The 23433-nt window shown below is 39.2% G+C and overlaps 2 long non-coding RNA genes across 3 annotated transcripts in view; one reads left to right on the top strand and one right to left on the bottom strand.

The window, feature by feature from the left end:
- LOC140520254 (uncharacterized) overlaps positions 1-23433 on the top strand; it is a 60316-nt gene that overhangs the window by 5421 nt on the left and 31462 nt on the right. The gene's annotated exons all lie outside the window — the stretch shown is intronic.
- LOC140520255 (uncharacterized) lies at positions 680-23110 on the bottom strand. The gene is made up of 2 exons (XR_011972442.1): positions 22534-23110; positions 680-879 (listed from the first exon to the last, which is right to left on the bottom strand). It is a non-coding gene; the product is annotated as an uncharacterized lncRNA (long non-coding RNA).

The raw sequence follows: 23433 nt of genomic DNA, 5'->3' as shown, positions 1-23433 counted from the left end.
ACCAGAAAGCTCATGTAATCTTAGGCTACACTTTGAGAGGCATAGCATCTAAGACAAGGAAGGTGACTGACAGTTCTGTTCCATTCTCTCCTGGTCAGAACTGGAGTAGTGCATTTAGTTCTGGGCAGCTAGGTTTGGAATCAAGAAAACTCATCTGCATGAGTTCAAATCTGGCCTCAGACATGTACTAGTTGTACGTTGTCTGGGCAAGTAATTTAATCCTGTTTGCCTTGGTTTCCTCATCTGCAAAATGAGCTAGAGAAGGAAATGGCAAGCCACTCCAGTATCTTTGCCAAGAAAAGCCCGGATGGGATCATGAAGAGTTGGACACAACTGAAAAACAACTCCACAACAACAATAACCACCACATTATAGGAAGAATATTGGTAAATTAGAAGCATCTAGAAAAGGGTGAGCAGATTTCTAAGGGGTCTGGAGTTCATATCATTTGAGAATCATTTGAAGAATCTGGGGATGTTTTGCCTACAGAAGAGAAAGCTTAGAAGGGTTGTTTTCAAATGTTTGAAGGGTTGTCAAATGGAAATGGGATTAAACTTGTTCCATTTGGCCCAAGAGGGCAGAGTTAAGAGCATTTGGGAAATTGTGTTGTTACAAAGGACTGGATTTAGGCTTTGTGCACATATAAACAATTAGAGATAGAGAAAAGTAGAACAGACTCTTTTACAAGGTAATAAGTTTTTATTTACTAGCAGCGTTCAGAGAAAGATCAGATGAGTCTTCACCATCTATATTGTTGAGAAGATACTTTTTTTTTCAGATGCTGGTTGGCATCTTGAGGTTCTTTTCAGTTCTGAGATCTCGTGATTCTTCCTGTAGTCTCATCTTATACTGGCTCTGATGATGGAAATGTCAAACTACCTAGAAAAAGAAAAAAAGACTTTAGTAGAGGGGAGGAAATATTTTTGGGCGGGTGACTTTGTGCTTATCCACTCAGAATTCACACATTACACCCCTGTTCATATGCCACAAAACACCCATAACACATGATGTGGTCTCTCAAACCACATATTGAAAATTAGAAATTTAGAAAATTAGAAAAATTAGAAAACCAATAGACAGAGACCTAGAGGACCTTAAGATCCTAATCTGAACCCTTCGTTTTATTTTTTTTGATTTAGTAGAATGACACAAATTACCGTTCAAATAAATGAAATTAAAATGATCATATTAATCGATGTCAGATTATAATGTATTAAATTTTGCTTACTCTAGCAGAATAATAACAATGTGTGTTAAGCCTGTGTGTTCCCATGTCCTCTCTTGATCTTTCTTCTGTTTTTTCCCACATTTTGTTGCTTTATTATAATTTTTACATAATACGTACTATGTAATTTTTACATACAAGATTTATATAATCATAATTTTTTTTGTCCAGTTTCTACTTTGTTCACTCTGAAACATATTTCCTTGGAGATATGTATATATATATATATATATATATATATATATATATATATATATATATATATATATATATATATATATATATACACCATTTCTAATAATGCTGCAACCATCCAATCAATTAATAAGCATTTATTAAGTAACTACTTTACACTAGACACTGTGCCAAGCACTAGGTGGGGTTGAGAAGGGGGAGAGAAGGTAGACTATTTCATATATTCATATTCTACAATCTGTTTAGTCAGCCTGAAATTGCTGGATCCAACACATCAAGATGTTTCCAGTTTTTGTGTTACTACGAATAAAGCTACTACAGATATTTTTGTGTGGATACATATTTTTTCCCTTTTTAACACTGTCTTTTAGAGTATAGCCTTATTAGCATAATCACTGAATTAAAACGGTCTGATTTCTTTTATAACTCAATATATATTGACATTTTTGTTTTTCAAAAAGAGAGCACCATTTCCTAGTTTCATCAGTAGTGAATATTTTCGTTTTCAAATATCTGAGCTAATTAGATGGATGCAAAATTGAAACTCAGAACTGTGAAACTTTACATTCTGATTATTATAGAATTTGACTTTCTATGTGTATATGGCAGGGTGGGAGGGGGCATAGATTAGGGATTAATGGTTTTTCCTCTGGTTTCAGTGGATACTGAGTCATACTTGGGTTCTTTTCCTTCTTCAGATATTTACTAGCTGTGTGACCCTGGTCACCATTTCTCAACCAAGGGAGGCAAATGAGCCTCTTATCTGTAAAATGGGTATAATAACAACATCTGTCTTAAAGTGTTATTAACATCTAATGAAATAACATAAGTACTTTGCAAAAGTTAATAAAAGCATTTACTTCTCTATATAAATGCTTATTCCTTCTCCTGAAGTAGAACCCAGATGCCTTTCAGAGTAGCCAAGTTGTTCATTCTTTCTTCTTGCGATGATGTCAAGCATACCGGTAGTTCCAGAGAAGTCACTGTCAGGCAGCATTTGTGGCAGATGATCATGGGTGACTTGGCCCAGGCCCCGCAGTACCCATAAACAGGAGATAACCAGAGGATTTCCATGGCAATGGAAAATAAGAGTTCTTTGGCTTTCCAATTACATTTTCTACTCCTCTGGTATTTTATAAGAACTATTTCTTTTGAGCATGGGCAGGATTAGATGGTTGCTGAGGTCCCTTTCATCTGTAATTCTAGTTCAATGTGTTATCATGAGTATTTTTTGTCTTTTTCTTTCTCAAATTATTTATGTGTCCCTTTTTTCATTAAACTTGGCATATGTTTGTCTTTACATTGGTCTTAATTTTCCTTTTTTCTTTCATTTATTGTGATTTTATTTTCTCTTTTGGTTTTAGTCAGTTGATTTTGTTTTGATTTTTTAAAATTCTATTTTTTAATTTTCAATCAGTTTGGTTGAAACAAAACAATTTCTTCATACTTGCTTCTGGTATATTACTTGTTTTCTAATTTCTTCAGCTGTAAGGTCACTCCTTAATGTCCCCTTCTTCCTCATTTGCTAAAATAAACATTCAGGGATGTAAAGTCTCCTCTGTCCTAGCCTTTCCTTGGCCACAGCATTTCAATACTACCCATGGTACACACTTCACAAGGTGGCTGTGTGAATCAAACACTGATTCATATATATATATATACATATACACACATTTCTAAAATCTCCTCCTTAGAATGTCAGCTCCCTAAGGACAGGAAATGGTTTTGTTTTCTTCCTTGTTTTCACCACACTTGGCACAGTGCCTGGCACACAGCAAATGTTTGCTAAGTGCTTGTTTTAAATGAAATGGTGTAAAGCACTTTGCACATCTTAAATAAAGCACTAAATCAAAGCCGGCTATAATCTCAAATCCTGAGGTAGAATCATAGGTCTAGAGTTGGAAAGGATCTCAGATGTTAGTTTACAGATGAGGAAACTGAGGCCCTGGGAGATCAAGTGAGTTATACAACATTATATAAGTGACTTACCCAACATTATACAAACATCAGAGCCAGGATTCTAACTTGGGTCCTATACCTCCAAGCTCGGTGTTCTTTCCCCTGTGCCATGCTGCCTCTATATAAATAGATATTCTATATTTATATTTGTAGTCGTGTATTTCTGAAGGCCGCTTAGCATCCAGGAAGTGCTGACAGGCAAGGAGACTAATGAAGCATAGGAGAGAGTCTAAGTTAGCAAGCTGAGTGTCTTCTAATGACCTGTGGAGATACTGCATCCTTTTGGATAAGGGAAGGGAGGGAAATAAACATTTATTAAGCACCTACTATGTTCCAGCAACTGTACTAAATCCTTTACAAATATGTCATTTGATTCTCACAGCATGCCCTGGGAGGTAGGTGTTATTATTGTTATCCCCAGTATTTTATAGTTGAGAAAACTGAGGCAGACAGAGGATAAGTGACTTGCTCTAGTAAGCATCTGAAACTGGATTTGAACTCAAGTCTTCTTAACCTAAGGTCCAGTGATCTACTCACTGAGCAACCTAGCTGCTTCATACTAAGTACATGTTCACTGAATACACTCTGGCTAAATCATTGAGCTGGTATATTTAGAGCAGTGCCACCTGTTGGCCAAACCATGCTCCATAGCTTTTTAGTGATTTAATCATATATCTTGTTTCTCTGTAGGTTGGGAAAAGTAGATGAATGAACCAAAGGTGGACTGTTAATGTTCCTGCAGCACCACCAAGTGTAGACCTAGTCTATACCACTTGTCACATAATGAAATTTCTTTAACATCATTGATTCTACAATTTTTCTCTTAATCATTATGCAACAAGCAACTTTTAAATGTCCATTTTGCCTGGTATCTATGAATCACATTTTCAGCATTGATTACTATTATTATTGCTTTATGATACATAAAGGTAACAATTGTAATATCTATCTTTCTAAATTTATCTCTAATTTCTTTGTGGTCCAGAATATGATCAATTTTGGTGAATATTCCATGTGTTCTTGGGGCAAAAATATTCGCTATTTTCTCCATTAATTTTGATCTATATACAATGAATCCCATGAAAAGGCTGCATGTACTCAAGTTTGCAATATTCAAAGTTATAATTATGTAAAATACGATCATTGGTCCCAGATCAATGGAAATATGCAATGCAAATTAGAATAATGTGATCATTTAACAGGATTCATTTTTTGCACTAATAGGGACTTAGCTATACCTATTGCACAAACTTCTCTTAGCACTTTAAATAAATCTTCTTTCTTGCTTATCTTTCTTATGCATCATATTCCATTAGAAGAGTATTAACACACCTACTGTAATGCAATTCAACAGACACTTTTTTGACCCTTTTCTACGTACAATGAACTTCCCTGGACATTGATGAAATAAAGGTTTACAAAATGACAGAATCCCTATTCTCAGGAACTTATATTCTACTAAGGAAACTATATAAAAAATAACTATTACAATACCTGGAGGAATCCACCCATCAATTTCCAAGTGGACCCGCCTGACAAGCAGTCCTAGGTCCAAGGTATTCTGGGTCTGAATCCATTCAAAAGCAACAGTTCGCTAGCCCCTACTGATAATATAGGGGTGTATTAGTGCAATAGGGTATTTTATGTATACAGTGGAAATGCTTCACTGCTACTTTCTTATACAAATCCAACGACTTTCATCCAGTGACTTTCCATTGAACTAACTGTATCCTGCATGGTTTGGGCCCAAGAGAAATTTGGAGATTGGGGGCACAGGAAGGGGTCTGGCATTGGTAAGGAAGAAGTGGAGACATCCAGATCTGAGCCAGAAGGAACAAGCAGACCAAGGACAGGCAGAGAAGGAGAAAAAATTAAGTAGAAAGAAGGACCATTGGCTCCACAGGCATCTCAAAGAAGACATAGACTGATATCACCACTTGTACACACCTGCTCAAGGACAGAAGGATGTTCTTCCAATTTTCTATTCTGTATTCTATTCCATCAACAGACAATATAATGGCATAGTGAGATCAGAAAACCTAAAGTTCACATTTGGCCTCGGACATTGACCAGTTGTGTGACCCTGGATAAAGCAGTGAAATCTCTGTTTGCCTGTTTCCTCATCTGTAGAATGGGGGTGATAACAGAACTTATCCCCCTGGGATTATTGTGAGGATTGAATGAGATAACATTTGTAAAGTGCTTAATACAGTACCTGGCACATAATAAGCACCATATAAATGTTAGCTGCTGTTGATGATGATGACAATATACTTCTTTACCCAAACATTGATGGTAACCCAAATTTGGCTTCAGCCACAGAGAAGTCAGAGGTTAACAAGAGATGGGCATAAATATAAATTAAATCAAGACACCGAATATCTGCCTAAACATTAGACATTTTCTTAACAGGAGTTCAGAGAAATTATGATTGTCCATCTAGATTTTCAAGTAATACAAATCCCTTACAGCAGAAACAGAGGGAACCTATGGGGCTACTCTATTGCCCCAAGGGTTACAATGAGCTAATTCTTGTTGGAGAGCTTAACACAGACAAAATAAGAATGAAGTCATTTGGCTGTGGGGGAAAGAAAGAATAGGAAAAGAAAGGAAAGGAAAAGGAAGGAAGGAAGGAAGGAAGGAAGGAAGGAAGGAAGGAAGGAAGGAAGGAAGGAAGGAAGGAAGGAAGGAAGGAAGGAAGGAAGGAAGAAAGGAAGGAAGGAAGGAAGGAAGAAAGGAAGGAAGGAAGGAAAAAAGGACGGAAGGAAGGAAGGGAGGGAGGGAGGGAGAAAGAATGGCACTTTAAGGTTTTTAAAGTGTTTTCCTCACAAACAAGGGGAAAAAAAAAACACTTGAAAGGTAGAGAGTGAAAGCATTATTACCCTAATTTTACTGAGACTTAGAGGTGATTTCCCCAGTGCCAACTATGTGTCAAGCCATGTGATAAGCACTGGGGACAAAAATACAAAAGTAAAGTTGTCTTTGCCTTCAAAGAGCACATACATGCACACAAACATAGACGTATCTGGGTATGCATGTATATGCATATACATTTCCTGTTATTGTTGTTCGAAACTGGATGTCTCAGTCTGGAAGAGCAGTGGTGGCCAAACCCAGTAATGATCCTACCTACTCTTTTCTAACCAGAGCTAGGTAGTTCCCCTGCTTTAGACAACCTGATAGACCCTAGGTGGGTGGGTAGTCATCATATTGGTGCCAGACTGGATCCATGAGGGGCTCACCATATTGGTACCAAATTTAATGCATGTACGCTGGATTGACTTAGCCAACTATAACTCAGAACTCCAGTGCTCAAGACATCCACCAATCTCAGCCTCCATCTTACTGTTAGCCAGGATTATAGAAATATGCTACATTAGAATGTAAGGAGCTCACATTCTATGGGGAAACAAGTTCATGGTATGGTACTGGTGGCATTATGGAAAGAGCATTGACTCTGAAGACTTCTGACACTTGCAACTTGTGTGACCTTGGACAAGTCTCTTGACATCCCTGGGCTTCAGTTTCCATAATGGGTTGGGGGAGGCTTGGATTAATTGGTTTTTGAGGTCCCTTCCTGCCATAAATTTATGATCCTATGATTCTAAGTAAAAATGGAATTCATACAAAATAAATATAAAGTGATGAGTGAGATGCTAGTAATTGGAGGAATTAGGACACAATTAGTATATACCAGAGTCAAGATTCAAATTGAGACGTCCAAAACTCTTTCCATTTTGATCTGCTGTGTCTAGAAACTAGAGTGACAGAGGAGAGAGAAGAGAATGGTGGCAGTCACTGCCTAAGAGGCCCACAGGGGCAATGGAGGAGATCAAAGGTCAACATCTGTGCTTCTGCAAATAGAAAAATGCAATCTTTCCCAAGCAGGAAGTTCTCAGCTTCTCTAGCTTGTCCTCTGCGGCTGCCATTTGAGGGGATTGTGGCCAGTCATAGAACCTTTAAAGGGAACATGGGTTACACTCAAAGCCAGAGAGGAGGAATGCCCAACAGAAATCTCAGGGGGAAACCTGCATTTAGTCTGGAAAAGTTGAAAGGCCAGCACTTTGGTTCCCTTGAGGTATCAAGGGCTAAAGAAACAAGATGAGCTCTTCCCCCTTGAGCTGGTACATGTACTACAGATTTCAAAATTCCTGAGTTACCTCCCTCTGGAGGGAATGGGCAAATCTTTGCCTTCTCCACCTCAGGAGATGGCTATGCGTGTCTTGTTTATTGGTCAGGAAGGCAAGTGAGTTGCAACATGGAAATAAATCAGGATCACGGAGCCCTTTTTTTGGTGCTATTGTCTGATCATCATTGATTAATGTTTAATTAATTAATCATTAATAATGAAGAGGGAAGAAAGAAAACCTACATGACTAGATTAGCTGCCCGCTGCAAGCAGCCCCAGCACCTTAAATTCCAAGGAGCAACTTCTAGCATGTTGTAAGCAAGAAACCCAATAAGTATGTTAGAACTATGGCTAAATTAAGAGTAAAGAGTTGTTAAATAAATCTTTGCTGCATGGATTTGTGAAATATCTTGACAGGATTCTCTTTCTTTCACTATATTCCAGTAGATTACTTGGTGGTGGATCTTAGAAGTGTAAAGGCTAGTTTAATCTATAGAATATTAGAGTTCAAAGGTACCTCAGAAATCATCTGGTCTAGTGTTTCTCAAACTAATTTGACCACAGGACGCTTTTAGACTTGAATGTTATTGAGGGAATCCATAAACCCTCATTTCAGAGTTCTGTAGACCACAGTTTGGAAATCACTGATGTAACCCAAACCTCTCCTTTAATAGATGAGGAAACAGGTCCAGACATGAGAACGGACTAGTCCAAGAATTGCATAGCAAATTTTGGGGAATAAAAATGACTGCAGAGCCCTGTAGTTTCCAAATCTGTCTGATCCTCTCCTCTCATATTCCTAATACGTAGGAACTGTGACAATTTAGGTCCTACTACTTCTAACCCAGCAGTGTGTGTGTGTGTGTGTGTGTGTGTGTGTGTGTGTGTGTGTGTGTATGTGTGTGTAGTTATTTTCAGGTATGTCCAACTCTTCATGACCCCATCTGGGATTTTCTTGGCAGAGATATTGAAGTGGTTTGCCATATCTTTCTCCAACTCATTTTACAGATGAGGAAACTGAGGCAAATAGGGTCAAGTGACTTGCACAGGGTCACACAACCAGTGTCTGAGGCCATATTTGAACTCAGGAAGATGAGCCTTCCTGACTCTAGGTCCAGTACTCTATCCATTGGGTTCCATTGTGCCACCCAGCTGTTCAACCCAGATACAGCTGAGAGAATGAGAAAAGACTCAGAGGATTTGTGTAAGGACGGAGCTGTTGTAGACTTTGTGACCCAAAGACATCTCTATCCCTCAGTTCTTTGATGTATTTCATGTCTAAGATCTTAGGTACCTTACAGCACAATGCAACACACAAGTTCTTTTCATAGGACACACACACACATACATGCACATACACACATACCATATCACAGACAAAAAGAAAACTCAGGTAACTAGACTCCCTACAGCTATACTATTCTACGTGACTTTTCTTGACTCACCTGGCTCCCTTGCTCTTTTCCCTTCCAAAATACACAGTTTCACTACCACAGCATAATTATCTGGTCTAACAGCAATTCAGAAGGCCAGGCTTTCCCTGACTTTATAGGCTACTTACAGGCAACCACAGAGCTGGAAATAAAAGATATTGCTTCTCTCCCCTCCAGAACACATTCCCCCACCCCTCCCTCCAGGGCTATCAGCCACAGCTGCTGCCTAGAGATGGGCTGCTCTGCTTCCCTGATTTAGGTAACCAGGTGGTACAGTGGATGGAGTGCCAGGCCTGGAGCCAGGAAGACTCATCTTCCTGAGTTCATATCTGGCCTTGCTTTGTGACCCTGGACAAGTCACTTAACCCAGTTTGCCTCAGTTTTCTCATCTGTAAAATGAGTTGGAGAAGAAAATGGCAAACTACTCCAGTATCTCTGCCAAGAAAACCCCAAATGGGGTCACAAAGAGCCAGACATGAGTAAAACAACTGCTGTTTTTATTAAACACTGCTGCATATGCTCTTGTGTTATTCTGGGTTTCCTTTTGACCACTGCATGCTCGTTTGTAATTGGAAAGAACTTCAGGAGTGTCAGCTCAGCTTTATTAGAGAATTTATTCTGAGAAGAAACCACATGATCCCAAAGGCCCAGAAAAAAAAAAGACTCAAAGTAAGCCTTTTTTGTCCTGCTCCCAAGACCAAACTCAGAACATATCAAATTCTTGTCTTGGCTCTGAAAATTACTAGCTATGTAAGCTGGTCATGGGCAAATACATTCTCTGAGCTTCGCTTTCTCCACCTCAAGGTTGACAGGGTTCTCAGGGTGGCAATGGAAAGAATATTGGTCTTGAAATCAGAAGCTCCAGATTCAAATCCTGGCTCTGATAGTGTTTATTATGAAGTCACAACCTCTGAGCTTTAGTTTCCTCACTATCATGGGAGTAATAATGATTGCACAACCTACTTAAATGTTACATACAATAACATACTTCCTTGATGTCATTTGCCCAACCCTGACTCATACCAACAAGTCCAGTCCTCAGACTGGGTTACTCCCTTCAGGGACTCTTAGGGTTAATCATGTAGGTGAATATCTTATAAACCCTAGATCACCTGTCCTAACCATAGTGCTCTCTCATAACAATTAGTGAGTAAACTCAATCCTTTAGCAAAAGTATTTACTCAAATGGCATAGCAAGTACAGTGATTACAAAGTATGTCCCCCACTACCAGAGGTACACTCTCCTACAAATGCATACACGTTCCATGGGAGGAAGAGTGAGCATGATCTTGAAGTACAATGGTAAGGAACATATATAGCCAAGACAACCTACAACTTTCAAACTGCCAGACCTCAATGTCCTTTTTCTCTCTATGAAGGGTCTTCACCAAGTTCAGCTGCAGAGTGTGTTGTGTTTGTCCTTCATTTCCGAAGAGGACCATGACATCAGGAAAATGATGATGACATGACTTGCAGTTCACTTTGATTTGAGTTAGGGAGGGCTGTCCAAGGTCACCAGCCTCACTTTCTCCTCCGGAGCCATCTGAATTCAGAGATGGTTGCAGTGTGGCATAGGTGATGAATGCAATATTCCGATGCTCAGCCAGTTTGGCTCCTCCCAGGGACAAGTGACTTACCTGGGATTGCTCCTTATAGGAATACAAGGGTCTTTCTACCTGTATCTATTGTCTTAGCTGGGTAGTACTGTAGCACTTTTTTCAGCTGGTTTTCAGATACGGGGTGGGGAGAGGAGGGGAGGGAGATACAGAGAGACACAGAAGGGAGGAGGGAGAGAAACAGAAAGAGGGAGGGGAGAGGGAGGAGTGAGGGAGGACTTACTAAATGTTGTATTTTGTGTCCATCATTATGCTCAGACCTAGAGATGCAAACACTAGTAAATAAAAGTCCCTGTCCAAAATGACCTTACATTCTAATGGGGAAAAAATACCTAAAGAGGGGCTAGGAGGGGGAGAAGGGGTTTGATAAGAGACCCAACAAGGAAAATGCAAAAAGTGGCTCAGAGAGTTGGTTCCTGACGAGATTAGGTAAAAGACTCTCCTATCCAGAGGGAGGGAGATGGCTGGAGAGTAGGACTGTGTGTGGTGAATTGTAGGAAGTCTTCTTAACTGAGAAACTGCTTCCTTTTGTCTCCCTCATGAGAGGGAAGATTGCATTTCATCTCCAGGCAAAAAGTGGGAGAGGGTCCGTTCTCTCTTTTTGAACAATATTTCAAGGTCCAAAATCCTATTCCTTGTGTAAAGCACTACACTTAGCCTTAAGGTGTTCAGTTCTGGTTCAGTCACTGCCACCCCCTTACACCTCAGGGAATGTTACGTAGATGAGCACCTGAGGACAAAGTTCTGAATGCAGTCTATGTCCAGGAGGCAAGCTTATTATTTCACTGGTCTCTTCCAAGCTATTCAAGCCTCAGCCTTTTGCTAGCTTGAGGAAGGTTAATTTTTCATCTGAAAGTCTTCCGCTTTACATTTTAATTCCTGTCTTTTTACACCTCCAGACTTTTAGTTTTTGTAGAATTCTCGCAGACGACTAATCCCCCACTTCCTTCATATAAATTTAAGTCCTTGGAGAATAGGTGGACTTTCATCAATGCATAGCAGTTAAATAACACTTAATTCTACCTTAGAACACTCAAGACAGAAAGGCGCTAGACTCTATTCTAAAGATAATCCTACTTAAATTTAATGGTCCCAACCATGCTGGGTTTAAGAGGAAGTGGCTAGTTGAGAAATGGATAGAGTGTCCAGAAGACATGAATTCAAATCCTTCCTCAGACATTTACTTAACTGTATGACCCTGGAGCAGTCACTCAATCTCTCTCAAATTCAGTTTCTTCATATGGAAATTAGGAACAATAATAGAACTTGGGACTCCAAAATTCTACATACCGGATCCTGCTCAAATAAATTCGACTGGAGCCTTCTTTCAGCCACAGAAAAACAAGTTTAATATCTGCCATACTGGCCAGACTCTTAAGGAATCTGAGCATTTGTGATGCTTGTATTAACAAACGGGACAGACTGAATCTGAGCTAGAATGAATTGGAGTGCTTTCATGGAGGAAAGCTGGTCTTAGATTTAGCAAGACCCGGATTCAAGTTCTGCCTTTGATGTATATTGGCTTTGTAATACTGTAAAATGTCTTTATCTCTCAGTGGCCCCAGGCAACTCTCTCTAACCAAGTTAGAGAGAAGGAACTGAGAAGTTTCTAACTAGGAGATCCCTGTAGGAAGGAAAACACAGGTCCAGAAAACACAAACAAAAAGTCCCCTTCCCCTTCAAAAGATTCAAGTCTTCACAATTACTTGCCTTCCAGACAAACTCTTTGTACCAAGTATTCCAAACAATTTGGTCATCGTCCCCAGCCTCTCTCCAGCATTTGCTCAGATACTTGGCACTTGGGTGTGTGGATAAAAGATCATCACTCTTAGGACTTCATAACTAGAAGAGGACTTCTAGTTTTAACGCTAGACCTGTGATTTCATGGATATAGGGAAATCTGAGTAAAGAAATTCCTTCTATTGGATGCAAAACCAGCAACTGGCCTGTCTTAGGAGAATTGTCACCTACAGTTTTAGAAAGTGACCTCGGGCCCTGAGGCATTGAGTGATTTGACCAGGTTCACATAACCAGGAAGTATAAGAGGTAAGAATTGAACCCATATCTTCCTAATTCCAAGACCAGTTCTCTATCCACTGTACCTGTTTGCCTTAGACATCATTTCTCTAATCAAACTCATCCCTTCCCCTACCCATTTTACAGATGAGAAAAACAAGACCCAGAGAGATTAAGAGACTTTGCCCAGGTTCACAAGGCCATTTCATGGTAGCACTGGTACACATTTCTTTCTACTGCCTCATACTGATTCCCACATTTGAATTTGTCTTGTCTTGCTCATTAAATAATAAGCTATTTTGAGGATTAAATGAGCTTATATAGCTTATATATGGAGAGCTATATATAAACATACATATGTGGATAGATATATAGATGTATATATATATATATATATATATATATATATATATATATATATATATCTGTGTGTGTGGACAGAGGTTAATGTTTATATAATATTTTCTGTGTTACAGACTCTGTAGTAAGTACTTTATAAATATCTCATTTGATGCTCACAATAACCCTGGGAGGAAGGTTCCATTACTATCCCCATTTTACAGATGAGGAAACTGAGACAAACAGATTAAGTGACTTGCCCAGGGTCACAGATCTAGTAAGTGTCTGAGGCCAGATGTAAAGTGATTTGAAACCTTTAAAACACTATCTATTTATCTATCTGTCTGTCTGTCTGTCTATCATCTGTCTGTGTCTATGTATCTATGTATTTATCTATCTGTCTGTTTGTCTATTTTAGTGTTTTAAGGGTTTCAATTATATACCTTTATACACATATACAAATACATACATCTGTATATATGCTAGCTATTATTATTTTCATTGGTAGTTCAAAGAGCGCATCACCCCACAGTGCCTGATACAGTATCCTGAACTTGCCATATAGTGGACACTGGGCTGTGGTGTTGACTGTCTGACTGCTTCACTCTCTGACTGCCTTCAAGGATGACAATCTGGTTATATGGTTGTCTGACTACTGGAGTGACTGATAAAGGGAGAAGGAGACCCTGACTCCTGCCTTAAGGAGAAAGAGTCAGTAGCAGGTCCTGCCAAACTGCTGCTGACATCAGCTTAGCTGGGTAGACACTCAAAGTTCATCATAATCCGCTCAGGAACATGTGAGTCTGGATCATGTTGACTTCTGTTTTTGATGTTATCAAAAGGTCCCCATCTGGCTAAGCGTCTTAAGGAAATTTCCAGAGATATCTAGGTTGATCCGGGCTGAGGAAACCACGTCTTTCTTTGGGCTTATGACTGCACCTGTCCACTGTGCTCACATAAGCAACTTGTCATGCAAGATGGGCTTAGGCCCAGTTAGAACAATCAAAGTGGCTCTGATGGACAAGATAAGAGTCACATGAGGCAAGGCACCTGGGGAACAGCATTTGTGGGAGGTTCAGTCTGAAAGGGCAGCAATTCCCCTTTCTGAAAACTTCCATGTGATTTATAATCCCCTGAAATAAACCCACAGTGATAGTGTATGCTGCAGTAGGAAGACTCCTGGATATACATCACTTACTTGTTAATGAACTTTTGTGGGTCTCAGCTTCCTCATCTGCAAAATGAAGGGAGTTAGAGTAGATGACCTCCAAGTCCCTTGTCAGCTAACAATCGAAATCTATGATTCCAGGGAGCTAGGATTCAATGAAAATAATCCCAGTCTTGGAATTGGCAGGGTTATCACAGGCCTTATAATGGAGTAATAGCTAACATTTACATAGCATTTTAAGATTTCCAAAGCACCTTACATATATTATTCTCATTTAATCCTCACAAGGGTCCTGTAATAAGAGCTGAACAAGAATCCCTTGCTAACTGAGTATCTAATCCTTACACAAAAATCTCAAGAGAAGGGGGTGCCATTGCCATTCATTTCTGGATGACTATAATGGTTGTATGGCATGACACAGCAGCTGCAGAGACAATCTTAGAGTTAGGAAAACCTGAGTTCAGTTGTTGACTTTGTCAGGTACTATATGCAATGACTATAGGCAATTCATATAAGTTTTCAGTACACTAGGAAATGTTCTAAGGCTGTAACCTACAGGTGAGTTGCTGATCTATATCAGTGAAAAGAGCTTCCATACTAGGAATTACTCAAACCAGTGAATTCATAATTTGGGTAGAGTGGAAACAATGCTGGACTTAGTCATAAGCCCCAAACTGAAATCTTCTTTCTGCCACTTTCTACCTGTGTGACAAATCACTTCACTTTTTTTGGGCCTCAGTTCCCTCACCTGTAAAAGGAGGATGTTGGATTCATTAGCTCCTAAGGGTTCCTTACAGCTCTAAGTTATGATCCTGTGATACCCACCACAACCACCCCCACCAAAAAAATAACAAGTTTTACTTTACATTAAGCCTAAATCTGCCTCTTTGTGACTCGAGTTATCGTTCCTATTTCTACCCTCTGGGGTTAAAGCAGACTCAGTCAAGCTAGCAAGCATCAAGTATTTATTAAACAATACTAGGTGCAGCAGTGGATAGAGCACTGGGCCTGGAGTCAGGAAGATTCATCTTCCTGAGTTCAACTCTAGTTTCAGACACTTACTAGCTGTGTGACTCTGGGCAGGACACTTAACTCTGTTTGCCTCAGTTTCCTCATCTGTATAATGAGCTGGAGAAGGAAATAGCAAATTACTACAGTATCTTTGTCAAGAAAACCCCAAATAGGGTCATGAAGAGTTATACATGACTGAACAAAAATTCTCATATGTTAACATCAATGGGATTATATTCTTTCTCTCAAACTATATCTTTACATGCACTTATCATTATATATAACTATATATAGTTACATAGAGATTACTATATCTATCTATAGAGATATATACATGTACAATGTGTATGTATGTGTGTGAATCTATATCTATATACACATATACATATATGCACATATACACATATATGCACACATACTCATATATACACATATACATACATATACATACACATGTATATACACATAACCAGAATGCAAAGTGGTTAACTACAAGGCAGTTTGAGAGGAAGGATACTATCCTTTGAGGGGACCAGAAAAGGTGCCATGTAGAAGATTGCATTGGAGCTGTAACTTAAGGAGAAGAGGGATTCTCTGAGGCAGCAGGGAGGAGGACATACTTCCCAGACCCACCGTTGCAAAGGTTGTTGCATCCCCCAATCTGACCTGCTGCTGGCACTGTTGCTCCTCTTTCCCTTAAGGGGCTGGAGGGGGGCCGGGCCAGAGAATAGGTGGTGCTGGTGAAGTCAGGGTCCCCACTCCTCATCCCCTTCCTCCCCTCCCCTGCAGAAGGGGCAATGCTTTGCCTTGCCTGGTGGTGTTGTTGCTCTGGCCTGCTGTGTGCCAGATGGTCTCCTGGTTGGCTGGGGGAACCAAGTCTCATCCCTCTTCCAAATACTTGTAGACGGATATCAGGCTCTACTTATCTTCTTTCCCCTAGGACAAACACTCCAGGATCCCTCAACTAATCCTCAAATGGCATGATTTCAAGACCCCTCCCCATCTTTGTTGCCATCCTTGGAGTTCTTTCCATCTTATCACTTTCTTTACAATGTGGTATTTGAACACAATGATAATAACTAGCATTTACCTACCACTTTACACACTATTCTCATTTGATCCTAAAAACAACCCTGTGAGGTAAATGCTATTATTATTCCCATTTCACAGATGAAAAAAAATGAGGCTGAGAGAAATTGGTGACTTGCCTGGGGTCACACGGCTAGGTAAATGTCTAAAGCAGGATTTGAACTCGTCTTTCCAATTCCAACACTTAGCTCCAGATGTGTTGTGGACAGGGCATGGTAGAGCAATAAATCACTACCGCAGTCCTGCAGACTAAGATTTCATTAACCTTTTTAGCTACCACACTATTGATTCTTATGGAACTTGAAAACCATGAACTAACCCCATCTCAACCTCTTTCAAGTGAACTACTTTTTAGTCATGCCCCTTTCCATTTTGTACTTGTGTAGTTATTTTTTTAAACCAAGCATAACAACTTTATGCTTATTCTTATTATATTTCAACTTATTTAATTTAACCCCATAGTCTAACTACTAAGAAGTTTTGGATGCTGAAATCTATCATTTGATATATGAGCTGTCTATAAATTTAATAAGCACATCATCTAGACAATGTCAGCAAACAATTATTGTTTGGTGTGCCGAGATACAAAGAAAGCCAACAATCTCCTCCCACAGACTAATGGGAAAGACAACATGCAGGCAACTATGTACAAATAAGATATTATAAAGGATAAATTAGAGGTAATTAACAGAGGTAATGAATTAGCATTAAGGAGGATATGGAAAGGCTTCTTGCACAAGGTGGGATTCTAGCTGGGATTTAAAAGAAGCCAGGAAAATAGCGAAGTAGAGAAGGGGACGGAGGGAATTCCTGGCCTAGAAAACAGCCAGCTTGCCTTGAATGTCTTGTCTTTGAATCAGGAAATGAAGTGTCTTATTGGGGAAACAGCAAGTGTCACTGGATCCATGTATTCCGGTACATGGAAAAGAGTAAGATATAAAAAAGACTGGAGATGGGAAGAGCAGTTTATGAAGAGTTTTCAAAGCCAAACAGGTTTGATCTGATTTTATCCTCTAGGATTAATAAGGAGTCACTGAAGTTGATTGAATGGGGAAGGGGAACTTGAGCTTTAGGAAAATCAATTTGACAGCTGCATGGAGGAGGACTGGAGAGGGGAGATACTTTAGGTAGGGAGATCAATAGTCCAGGCATTCGAGCCTGTGTCAGGATGGTTTCAGTGTCAGAGGAGAGAAGGAGCCATATGCAAGACATATTCTGAAGGTGAGATGGACAGGAGTTGGCAACTGATTGGATATGAGGGGTGAGAAAGAGTTGAAGATGGGAGCCTAGGAGACTTGTAGGATGGTATATTCTTCCATGGTAATAGGAAAATTAGGAAGAGGGGAGGGTTTGGGGGAAAAGATAATGAGTTCAGTTTTGGGAATGTTGAGTTTAAGATACCTAGCAGACATCCAATTTGAAATTTCCAGGAGGCAGTTGCATATGTGTGACTAGAGGTTCAATGAGAGGGTAGTGTTAAATAAGTAGGTTTGAGAATTATCAGCATATTGAAAATAAATGAATCCATAGGAATTGATGAAAATAGTATAAAAGAAGAAAAGAAGAGTCCTGGCAGACAACTACTGTTAGCAGGCATGACCTGGATGAAGATACTGCAAAGGAAAATTAGCAGGATCAATTGACAGGAGATCCAAGATAGAGTAGTGACCCAGAAATCTAGAGAGAATCTATCAAGGAGAAGAGGGTTGATTGACAGTGTCAAAGGATTCAGAGAAGTCAGAAAAGATGAGGATGAAGAGCAGACCATTAGACTTAGCAATCAAAAGATTGTTGGTATCTTTGGAGAGAGCAGTTTTAGTTGAATGATGAGTTTGGAAGTAAGGTTGGCAGAAAATTAAGAGAGTGTAGATGGACTTCTCAAGGAGTTTAAGCCTATGTTTTTATCCAAGGAAGAAATAAAAACGTTAAAAACACATGACCTACTAGATTCCTGGGTACTTCTCCCTAGTTGACACCAAGCTATTAATGACTACTCTTTGGGTCCAATCATATAACCAATTCCAAATCCACCTAACTGCACTATTGGCTAACTTCCATCTCTCCATCTTTTCACCTAAAGAACATGTTAGACTTTGTTAAATTCTTTGCTAAGACCTAGGCAAATTATATTAGCTGCAGTGGAAAAAAAAGAAAAGAAAAAAGAATGTGAGTAGTATGCTATAATATGTTTTATATATGGCTTTGTGACTCTTATTGATCACTGCTTCTTTTCTAGGTGTTCTTTAACCTTTCCTTTAATAATAGAATGCCACCAGGAATCAGAGTCAAGCTAACTAGCCTACAGTTTATAAAGTTCATTCTCTTTTTTGAAAATCAGAAAAACAACTGATTTTTTAAAAATACTGCAGTACCTTTCTCTTTCATCATAGTCTTTCAGAGATCATTGAACAATTTAATAATCTCATCTATCAATATTGCAGTATTCTTAGATGTAGCTTTTTTTCTGCTTTCTATTTACTATTCCATTTATACTTTTTCTGGGATGGAACTGGGATGTTAGAGGCTGTGGTGGTGAAAAGAGTTTGTTATAAAAATCTTGTCAGATCTTTTCCATCTTTTATATGTTTGTTGCCTTCCAGTTTCATCCTTAAATAAGATAACTTTATTAAATTCCATTTCTGAAGTTGATTTCCCCTTCCTTCTATTCATTGTTTTGTGAGTTAATAATGTTCATACTCTTCCACTATCCTTTCCCACAAGATTGTAGAACTAAACTTATACTCTAGACCAGCGTGGCCCTTGGTTGTCCTTGCTCTACTTGGCACATAAGCTAAGTGTTCACCAAATAAGGAGTTTAAGCTGTAACAACTGATCCATATTGGTCAAATTTCTACATGAAATTGTCATAATCGATGTCACCTCCACTTTCCATTTTCCTTAGTGTCATAACTTGTTTAAAAGCTTAGTTTGGAGTTTGTTTTTAATTATATGCCATATCCTTTCTTCCTTTTAATTCTTTTTAAAACTTTATATTAGTTTTGATCTTTTCTCTAACAAGTCAGTAGTTCCATTGCACACAGACAATTGATTTAAGAATGATTATCCTGTCAGTAAAAAATCCTCTTCTAATCATTAAAGTAAAATCAATCTTGTTTTTGGTGATGTTATTCAGAGCTCAACATATGCTCTCTGATTTTTTTCTTGAATGAAATATGCTTCATGTATAAGAGTGAAGTTTCTGTGTGTAGTCTTCATTTCTTTGGTCTATCTTATTCCTGAGCCATATTTTCCCAATGTACTTTTGGTTGTCCTTGTCTCCCTCTGCTTTGAAATCACCCAGGATAAAAGATTATGTTGATTGAATTTGGAGGGTCTTCTCTAGCACTTTATAGAATTTTTCTCCTTAATCATCCTTTATAATGCATGGTATATAAGCTACAATTACTTTTGTGATGTACTTTTGATAAACACTTATTATTATGAGCGCTGCAATATGAAATAAGAAATATCCCATGAAATAATGTGCTGTTGCCTTTGGATGCAAAATAAAACCATTTCTGCCAATCCTTTTATTTACCTCTTCAAGGAGAACCTGTGAGTCATGCTTCCATTTAATTGCAACTTCCTTCCCTCTTCTGGTTCCATTTTTATCAAGAATGTCAAGATTATTATGATTAATGTTAATTGATTGTAGCAGGTAATAATAGTATATTCTTTCATTGGTTATTGGAGAAAGATCTCCTATTTATAGTACTAATAGCTAAGCTAATGTTTGTAAATGCTCTAAAAACTGCCAGGATTCCAGTAGGGTCCCTGCTGTTTACTAGTTGGGAAATCTTAGACAAATTCTTTGAGTCTGTTCTTTCATTTGTAAAGTGGATGTAACATTTGTACTACCTCTCATACAAAGTTCTTGTGAGGAAAGTAACTATAAAGTTCCATATGAAGCATAAGCTATTGTTGTTTGGACACATAAAAAGTACCTTAAGTCCTAGTGTTATACATTGAGTTTGGTCTTGAGGGGCTACTTCAAATTATGTCTCTTTAGCTCATTTTGCCCCTCAGTTTTCTCTGGGAACTTAAAAATAAAGTTCATATCTAAATGTCCACAGATAATGGAAAAGGTCTCTAGTTGCTGTGCAAAATCTCAAGGTACAATAGCCACATGGCCAATAGAGCTCCATCTTTGGAGCATACCCAGTATGTCCTGCTGCTAACCCACAGGGAAGAGACTTGGGAACCTGATTCCCGAAGGTGTAATGGAGGGAAGGCTTCTGTTCTGATTGCAATCTCAGCATGCATGGACATTCTGTAAATGGTTCTTATTGGCAAAGAGATATAGCAAAGAGATATTCTTGCTATTGAGCTAGAACTGGGCTGCAACCACAAGCCCCCAACTGGTCAAAATGAGAATCATGCTTCTTTTACTTTCTATCTTACTTGTGCCATAGTTTAGGTTAGAGGGAAATGCTGGAAGCCTCCAGATAGGAAGAGGCCTCCCGCCCTCCCCATCTAGTGCTGATATATAGTCACTATTATTTTCCTCTTTATGTTTATTCTTTCCTCCTCATAGGGGAAGGAGTATTGGAGATAGCTATAACCTAGTGAGCCTCAAAAGTTTGGAAAAGCAAACCACTAAAGGTCTGGGAGCTAGATGAAGTCCATGCAAACTTTTATCGCTGGCCTAGGCAGTAAAAAGAATGAAGTACAACCCTCTGCAACCCAGCATAGGTCGGAAGCAAGTAAAAGAAAGCAACAGCAATTTATCCATTTGCTATATTTCAATTGAAATGAACTCAGTGAGGCAAATGCTTTGTAATAAAGATTTTAAGCATGACCCCACTCCTCCCAGGGACTGAGGTAACTAATGAGATGAGTTTGATCCCCCTCTCCAACTCATTTGTAAAAGACAGTTGATGTTAAATTTTAAATGAAACTTGCTAACACTGGAAACTTATATAACTCTCTAGCCTTAAAATACTATCATAAGATCTTAGCTTCTCCCAAAAGGGAAATGAACTTGGGGTTGTTAGAGAGGCAATCTTCTTCCAATGGAACTTCAATTCAAATAACTCATAGTACTAGCAAAATGCAACATTCGAGTTTTTCCTCCTTTCTCCTAGGCTTCTCCAACTCCAGATCTAAGTGTTAAGTCCTCAGACCAGGAATTCTTGTCATTGCTCAAAGGGTTGAGATTTCAGGAATTCTAGCTACTCTTTTCAGAAGGCTAGGATTCAGGGATTTCCAATATTTATTCTTTGGGTTCCCCTCTCCTGAGGAATCATATCATATCATATCATATCATATCATATCATATCATATCATAATCTCTCAATGGCTAAGTCCAGGAACCATATGTCTAGGAACTCAATGTTGAAGAATTCTTAATGCTCTACACCACTCCACTCTCCCCTACCCACTACCCATTAATCACTTTATTGCATATACTACATTCTCCAACTAAATTACAGGCTTCCTGTAGGGAGGAGTCATATCGTAAATTCTTTATAGCCCCTCAGCACCTAGCACAATGAAAGACCCAAAGTGTTATACAATAATTATGTTTACAAATTTCAAATCAAAGGCCCCCTCCTGAGGACATCTCATTTCTCTGGATCATTTGACCTCACTAGGTGGCAACTGGGAATATTTAATGCATAGCACTCCTCACAAGGGTAGACAAAAGGTCCCCTTATAAGAATTCAGGTTCACAATGCATCACACATAGAACAAATTTTATTTACATACCAAAGAAAGCAGAAACTACTCAAGGCCTTAGGGAGCTTTTAGAAACCCCTTTTTCCCTTCTGGTTTATCTCACTTTCCACCCATTCTAAAGGAGAATTGAACCATCTCGGTGATTCACAGTAATGTCTTGGTTAGGGCTTTAGTATGGGGCATAATAAGGGGTTCCCTAGGGAAGCTCAGTTTTTCATTATCACTACTATAGCTGTCTCTAAATTGCTCTGCTGTTCTTCTCTCTTTTAGCAGACACAAATGTTCATTTTCCAGGAAATAATGCCAGCTCCGAAAAAGACAGTATTATGATTTGTTCACCCATTGGGCCAGGATGAATTTAGGGTTTTTTTTTTCTCCCTGCTACAGATGCTTCCTGGCAGTTACTCCTTTTCCCCAGGGGTTGGCACTGGCTTTCCAGCAGCTGAACCAGAGGAGGGGATAATAGTGTTTTAGCACTTCATGAACAGGGAGAGGCTATTTACTCTTTTTGTTTTTTAACTGGGGCCCCGCAGTCCCACACTATATTCAAACAGGGACCTCTTCAAGTCCTGTGGACATCTCTCTACTGGCCCTGCCAATGCAAAAGTGTCTATTTTGTAATTCTAGCCAAGTCAAGGTGAATTGATAGCATCACTTCTCCTCTCTCTCCATACCTGAGGAACATTTCTCCCGCTGGCTCAGCACCTTCTCAGTAAGTCTTTCTGGGATTCATAATGAGGCTCCCTTGGCCTTTGCATTTTCATTTCTCCCTTTCCTCTGTGACAGCTGTGCCAGTCCATAAAAATTGTCCTGGGGCTTCTCTGAGTCTCAAGAAAGTACTGGAAATAAAGAGGGAAGGGGACAGTTGTTCCAAACACAGGATTCTTGTGATGTACAAGGAGGGGGTGGGGCATGGGAAATATCCCCCCTCTAATGGCCTCAGTACAGCCCCTACAGCATGCAATCTAGTGTGACTAGAGCAGCCTCATGGGCTGAGGAAAGTTTTCTGATTTTATTAACGAGTCATTCTTGCCTCAATGTTGCTGGACCTCCTGCCTCTCTCCCCTCTCCCTTTCCTCTCAAACAAGCTGGGGTTCTCCTGAAGCCCTAGTACTTGATGTTCTGATTCTTGATTCTTGAAACCCAATCCATGTGGCACTCAGTGTTTCATCTCAATGGAATCTGAGGCTTTAAAAAAATGGAATCCAGACTATTTAGGCTGTTTCCAAAGGAGTTAACTTTTCACTTAATGGTATCAGTCCTACCAATCCTGTTTGAAATCTAATCAGCAAAGCAGGCAAGGAAGAAAAATATGTCCAGAGCATGGGTAGAAGGCCCTCTCAGCAAGGAGATATTTCTGGTCTTGCTTTTGGGGCTACTGAGAAGGGCAACATTAAAAATAATAGTAATAATAACTGGTGTTTACGTAGTCCTTAGGTTTGCAAAGGACTTCATATATATTATCTCATTTGATCCTCATACCTTGTGAGGAAGGGTACTTCTGTTATTCCAATTTACAGATGGGAAAACTGAGGGTTAGAGGGGATAAGCGATGTGCTCAGGGTTGTATAACT

This window comes from Notamacropus eugenii, chromosome 1, assembly GCF_028372415.1.
Source record: "Notamacropus eugenii isolate mMacEug1 chromosome 1, mMacEug1.pri_v2, whole genome shotgun sequence".
In the NCBI taxonomy this organism is placed as follows: domain Eukaryota; kingdom Metazoa; phylum Chordata; class Mammalia; order Diprotodontia; family Macropodidae; genus Notamacropus; species Notamacropus eugenii.
Note: the sequence above shows the minus strand (reverse complement) of the source record. Positions and strands in the feature narration are given on the sequence as shown.